Genomic DNA, 6,962 nt, shown 5'->3' with positions numbered 1-6,962 from the left:
TAGAAAAGGTGAGACCTGGTGGAGCTGTGACTCGTTCAAGCTCGCTGGGACAGAGAGAGCAGCCTTGCCTTTTAGCCTAGTGCTCCTTCCAGTCAGTAGTTGGCAGCTTTTCATCTATACGGAAATTAAAACAGACGAGGCATGCGTATATTAAAGCTGTTTCTCTATAAAAGTGAGTGCATACAGCCAGGATGAAAGCCACTGGTCAGGGGCTGCCCCAGTGCCGTTTAGCCCAGTGGTCCTCTGGCCCTGCCAGTGTTCGTCCGATGGGTATGACCCCCAGCAGTGGCCGCAGTGTCCTTTTGTTCCTTTTTAAGGGTTTTTTGATGGAATTTACAGTAGTCACTTGGACTCAGTCTAGGTCAACAATGAATATTTTCCATCAAATCCAAAAGGAAAGGAATTATTAAGATAATGTTGGCTGTAGTGATTTTTACGTGTCCCTCAATACCTTATGGGGCTTCCCAGGTGGCTCTAGTGGTAAAGTACCCACCTGCCAACACAGGAGACACAAGAGACGCAGGTTTGATTTCTGGGCTGGGAAGATCCCCTGGAGGAGGGCATGGCAACCCACTCCAGTATTCTTGTCTGCAGAATCCCATGGACAGAGGAACCTGGCGGGCTCCATGGGTCAAACAGAGTCAGACGTGACTGAAGCAACTTAGCATGTATGTATGCAATAACTTACGGGTAATTTTCAATCTAGCATAAAGTCACCAGTAGAGCTGGACCTGGTCAGGATTTGGCTTCTCTCTGCTGAATTCAGCACCTGGAATGCAACAGCTGTTTCTTTTTAAGGTTTGAGGGAACCTGGCTGACCCTCCTCCACTCAAGTTCTCTTTCTCATGGGAACAAATGCTAGCAGTGTTGAGCTCCGGAGATTCCAAGCTTGGTCTTACGGAGTTACCGGAACAGCCCAAGGCAAGGTTGTCTATTGTTAGGCTCAAGCAACGAGAGTATACTCTAGAACAGATCTGTCCTTTCACACACACACAAAAGGCCCCATGCTCTGCTGTGTAGCTGCCTGGAATCCTTAGGAAGCCATCCAAGGAAGGAGTGAAAACTCACACAGGAAGCCATGCTTTGAAGTGGGATCCTTTCAGGGTTTCCAGCTCTTTAAGAGTGAACTCAGTTGAAAATTGACTTCCATCAGACTTCCCTGGGAGCGCCTTATCAATAATATTTAACACAGAATTACTCTGCAGACTTGTTGTTCAGCCCCTCTGTTGTGTCTGACTCTTTGCGACCTCACGGACTGCAGCACACCAGGCTTCCCTGTCTTCACCATCTCCCAGAGTTTGCTCAAACTCATGTTCATTGAGTCGGTGATGCCATCTGCAGACTAAACACAATTTTTCAAGCTGATTTTGCAGGAAAGGCACAATTCCACAGCAAACTTTTTGGGAACACAAGTTTCTGATCTCATCATATTGTCTGATCTATCTACCCAGGAGCACCCTTCACCTTAGAGTCTGTAAAATGGCAAGAGCGCTTACACTTCTGGAAGAACCATGCCATGCCCTCTCAAACAGAACTGTGTCAGTCCATTTTAAAGGGTAGATAAAAAGATGGGCCAGTGGTTTTTCATCTTTGCTGCAGTCAGAGTAAGATGCAATGGCTGAAGTTTGGAGGACAAGCTATCTCCATTAGAAGGGAGGAAGGCCTTCATCAGACCAGGCACCCATCTCCCCCTTCCAGGACGCCATCTCCCTCTCTAACTGAAACCTCTGGTGCTTCAGGGTCTGCCCATTTGGTCCTTTATCACCCTCTGAGTGATGAAAACATATGATGTGTTCAGTCGTCACTGTGGGTTCAGATCCTTAGAGAAAAACTGCTTTCCCACACCTCTTCCTCCGATTTCTTTATAAGAAGGATACTTTCTGATAAAAATAACATGCTTGTAGTAGAAAACTCGGAAAATGTGGAAGTGTGTAAAGATTATATACAGCTTTACAGACACGTTATACACGTGCCTGTGTGCTGAGTCGTGTCCGACTCTTTGGGACTCCGTGGACTGTAGCCCGCCACAGGGTTTCCCTGGCAAGAATACTGCAGCGAGATGCCATTTCCTCCTCCACGGGGATCTTCCTGACCCTGAGATAGGGGATCAAAGCCGTGTCTCCTGAACTGGCACGCGGATTCTTCACCACCGCGCCACCTGGGGACCCCTACAAGTAATAGCGGTTCACTGCAGATAGAAGTGGCCCTCCCCTAGGCCAAGTGCTCCTAAGATGTCCCATAAACGGCTTAGACGTAGGCCGGTCGCTGGTGTGGTTGGTGCAGGCAGATGACTACATGATGCTTTGAAAAACCTGAAGGGGGTTTTCTGCCCTCAAATCATTTCTCTGTAATCCTTGAGTTTCTTTACCTTTATTTGACTTGATATTCTAACAGAGAAGATAAGTGCCCTAAATTAGCCAGAGAATGGCTGTCAAGCACCTCGAGGGTATGCAGATACATATGCAACAGTTTCTATTGTTACAGTGATTTTTTACATTTTATTTTGGCTGTTATATGGCTTGCGGGATCTTAGTTCCCTGACGAGGGATTGAACCTGCGCCCTTGGCAGTGAAAGCGTGGAGTCCTAACCACTGGGTCGCCAGGGAATTCCCACAGTGATCTTATTGCCTCTATACCAACTACTTTATAATTTATTTTTATGATATTTCAGGGCAGCAGAAAAAACAGCACTTTGCCCATTTTCTCTGTTCCAGTTTCCTAATCACTTCCACCTGCAGGGTCTGTCTATCTAGCCATGTGCAGGTATTGCGCCAAAGCTTATTTCTCTAAACCAGAAATTCTTCCTGAACTTACCAAAGTATGAACAGGTATTGCTGATTACTAAAGCGTGAAGGAATCGTCATCTGAATTTAATATTGCCAAAAAGAGAAAGGGCCACATGTTAAAGACATTTATAAAATAATAGTTACTTAAGGTATTGCATCAATACATTTTATTACAAAATTTAGTCTGGCCTTGATATATGTGTTCTTATGCACAATAATCATACTTAATGCAACCTTCCTACTATTCATTTTGAATTTCTAGATCCAAGACTATTTCTTTAGCACAAAGAGAAGGACCCATTCCAGGAAAAATTATATTCTAAATAAATGCATACAATGCATTAAAATGATGCAAAATTTTATGTACTTTATATGATTAAAACACATATAAGTGATACTGAATCCTGTAGTAGTGAAGCAAAATAGCAAGGAATATGCAGATTCAGTATGCATAACACTCTAGTTGAAAGGTGAAAGAAATGCTGAACAATGCCTGTTGACATTGGAATTTGAATTTTAGGAAGATTTTTGATTACTTAACACTATTTAGAATGGTGCTCTAATGTTTGTGGAAAATCAATTTGTTTCTTATATGAAAGTGAAAGTGTTAGTCACTCAGTTGTGTCCTTTGCCATCTGTGGACTGTAGCCCCCAGGCTCCTCTGTCCATGGGATTTCCCAGGGGAAAATACTGCAGTGGGTAGCCTTTCCCTTCTCCAGGGGATCTTCCCAACCCAGGGAGCGAACCCTGGTCTCCCTTATTGCAGAGAGATTCTCTACCATATCAGCTCAGTTCAGTCGCTCAGTCATGTCTGACTCTTTGCAACCCCATGAATCGCAGCACGCCAAGCCTCCCTGTCCATCACCAACTCCTGGAGTTCACTCAGACTCACGTCCATCGAGTCGGTGATGCCATCCAACCATCTCATTCTCTGTCGTCCCTGTGTCCTCCTGCCCCCAATCTCTCCAAGCATCAGAGTCTTTTCCAGTGAGTCAACTCTGCATGAGGTGGTCAAAGTACCGCAGTTTCAGCTTTAGCATCAGTCCTTCCAAAGAACACCCAGGACTGATCTCCTTTAAAAGGACTGGTTGGATCTCCTTGCAGTCCACGGGACTCTCAAGAGTCTTCTCCAACACCACAGTTCAAAAGCATCAATTCTTTAGCGCTCAGCTTTCTTCACAGTCCAACTCTCACATCCATACATGGCCACTGGAAAAACCATAGCTTGACTAGATGGACTTTTGTTGGCAAAGTAATGTCTCTGCTTTTGAATGTGCTGTCTACGTTGGTAATAGCTTGCTTTCCAAGGAGTAAGCGTCTTTTAATTTCATCGCTGCAATCACCATCTGCAGTGATTTTGGAGTCCCCCAAAATAAAATCAGCCACTGTTTCCACTGTTTCCCCATCTATTTCCCATGAAGTGATGGGACCAGATGCCATATCAGTTCAGTTCAGTCTCTCAGTCGTGTCCGACTCTTTGCAACCCCATGAATCGCAGCACACCAGGCCTCCCTGTCCATCACCAACTCCCGGAGTTCACTCAGACTCACGTCCATCGAGTCAGTGATGCCATATAAGTCCCTTCAATTAAAAAAAATGTATTTTTCTTTACTTCTTTTTAATTATATATCATCTCTTCCAGTTCTACTGAAATATAATTGACACACGCACTGTAGAAGTTTAAGGGGTTCAGCATAATCATTTGACTTACATACTTCATGAAATGATTACAATAAGCCTAGTGAACATTGATCACCTCATATATTAGTAGATACAAAAGAAGAAAAAATTTCCTTGTGATGAGAGCTCTTAGAATTTATGATCTTAACTACTTACTTTCATATATAACATGCAATTATATTAATTATATTAATCATCTTATTGACGGGAGAAATATCAATAACCTCAGATATGCAGATGACACCACCCTTATGGCAGAAAGTGAAGAGGAACTAAAAAGCCTCTTGATGAAAGTGAAAGAGGAGTGTGAAAAAGTTGGCTTAAAGCTCAGCATTCAGAAAATTAATATTATGGCATCCAGTTCCATCACTCCATGGCAAATAGATGGGGAAACAGTGGAAACAGTGGCTGACTTTATTTTGGGGGACTCCAAAATCACTGCAGATGGTGATTGCAGCCATGAAATTAAAAGACGCTTACTCCTTGGAAGGAAAGTTATGACCAACCTAGACAGCATATTCAAAAGCCGAGACGTTACTTTGCCAACAAAAGTCCATCTAGTGAAGGCTATGATTTTTCCAGTGTCGTGTATGGATGTGAGAGTTGGACTGTGAAGAAAGCTGAGTGCTGGAGAATTGATGCTTTTGAACTGTGGTGTTGGAGAAGAGTCTTGAGAGTCCCTTGGACTGCAAGGAGATGCAACCAGTCCATTCTAAAAGAGATCAGTCCTGGGTGTTCTTTGGAAGGACTGATGCTAAAGCTGAAACTCCAGTACTTTGACCACCTCATGCAAAGAGTTGACTCACTGGAAAAGACTCTGATGCTGGGAGGGATTGGGGGCAGGAGGAAAAGGGGACAACTGAGGATGAGATGGTTGGATGGTATCACTGACTCGATGGACGTGAGTCTGAGTGAACTCCAGGAGTTGGTGATGGACAGGGAGGCCTGGCGTGCTGCGATTCATGGGGTCGCAAAGAGTCGGACACCACTGAGTGACTGAACTGAACTGAACTGAAGCGAGTTGCACTTTCTGAGTTAAACACACCTACAGGGAATTTTTTTTTTTAATATTCTTTTCCATTATGGTTTTTTACAGGATATTGACTGTATTCCTGAGCTGTACAGTCGAGTCTTGTTGTTTATCCATCGTATATATAGTAATTTTTATCTGCTAACCCCAAGCTCCCAATTCCCACACCCCTTTCCAGTTGGCAGCCACGAGTCTGTTCTCTGTGAGTCTGTTTCTGTTTTGTAGGTAAGTTCATTTGCGTCATATTTGAGATGCCACCGGTAAGTGGTATCATGTGGTATTTGTCTTCTCCACCTGGCTCTTTTCACTTAGTATGGTAATCTCAAGGTCTGTCTGTATTACTGCACATGGCCTTGTTTCATTCTTTTGAGTGGCTGAATAGTATTCCTTTGCATATGTACCATGTCTTCTTTATGCGTTCACCTGTCGATGAACATTTAGGTTGCTTCCGTGTCTTGGCTATTGTAAACAGTGTTGCTGTGAATATGGAGGTGCGTGTATCTTTTTCAATTAGAGCTTTCTCCAGATATATACCCAGGAGTGGGGTTTCTGGATCATACAGTAACTCTCTTTAGTTTTTGAGGAGCCTCCATCCTGTTCTACGGCAGCTGCACCAATGTACATTCTTCACACTCTCACCAACAGGGAAGGAGGGGGCAGGGGCGCTGTCTTTTTTTTTATTTTTTAATAGGCTACAGAGAGGACTGTAACAGTCAGTCTCTGACCTAGCGCACTAATGGCACACCAAGTATTTAGAAAACATGGAGATTCTTAAATCCCATAATCAAATCGACAGAACAAACAATGGGCTGTCTAGATTAAAAAAAAAAAGACAGTGGACTATGGCAGGGTGAATGAAACGGAGTAGACAATCGTTGCATGTACGCAAGTGCCCATGTGGCAAGAGTCACATGTGCTGTGTTTTCAAGGCCCAGGGCCCTGGGGTGTCACAAGTCAGTGCAGCCACTGGTGTGTGCATCTTAGGGGTGAACGCTTTTCCTGCCGTGCGCTCTTGGCTCCATATTGAGAGTCCTAGTGAACAAGATGGGGTTAAATCTGTGCTGTACAGGAAGAACAACATCCTGCTTTGGGAGATTAAATGGCACTAAAATGAGGCAGGGCTTCCCCACTGCCTCAGTGGTAAAAATCTGCCTGCCAATGCAGGAGACAAGGGTTTGATCCCTGGGTTGGGAAGATCCCCTGGAGAAGGAACTGGTAACTCACGGCAGTATTCTTGCCTGGAGAAACCCATGGACAGAGGAGCCTGGCGGCCTGCAGTCCGTGGGGCAGTGAGAAGAGTCGGACACGGCTGAGCGACCAAACAACAGCAGCAGAATACGTCGAAGGTGTGCTCAGAGCCTAGGGCGGTGCACCCAGCACCTAGTGCCTGCGATATTTGCAGAAGTAACTCCGAGAGAAAGGGAAGGAGAGACTATGGAGGGGAGACGAGAAGAGAGGGAAGTAGA

This window comes from Capra hircus, chromosome 24, assembly GCF_001704415.2.
Source record: "Capra hircus breed San Clemente chromosome 24, ASM170441v1, whole genome shotgun sequence".
NCBI classification, from domain to species: domain Eukaryota; kingdom Metazoa; phylum Chordata; class Mammalia; order Artiodactyla; family Bovidae; genus Capra; species Capra hircus.
This window is presented reverse-complemented; position numbering follows the sequence as displayed.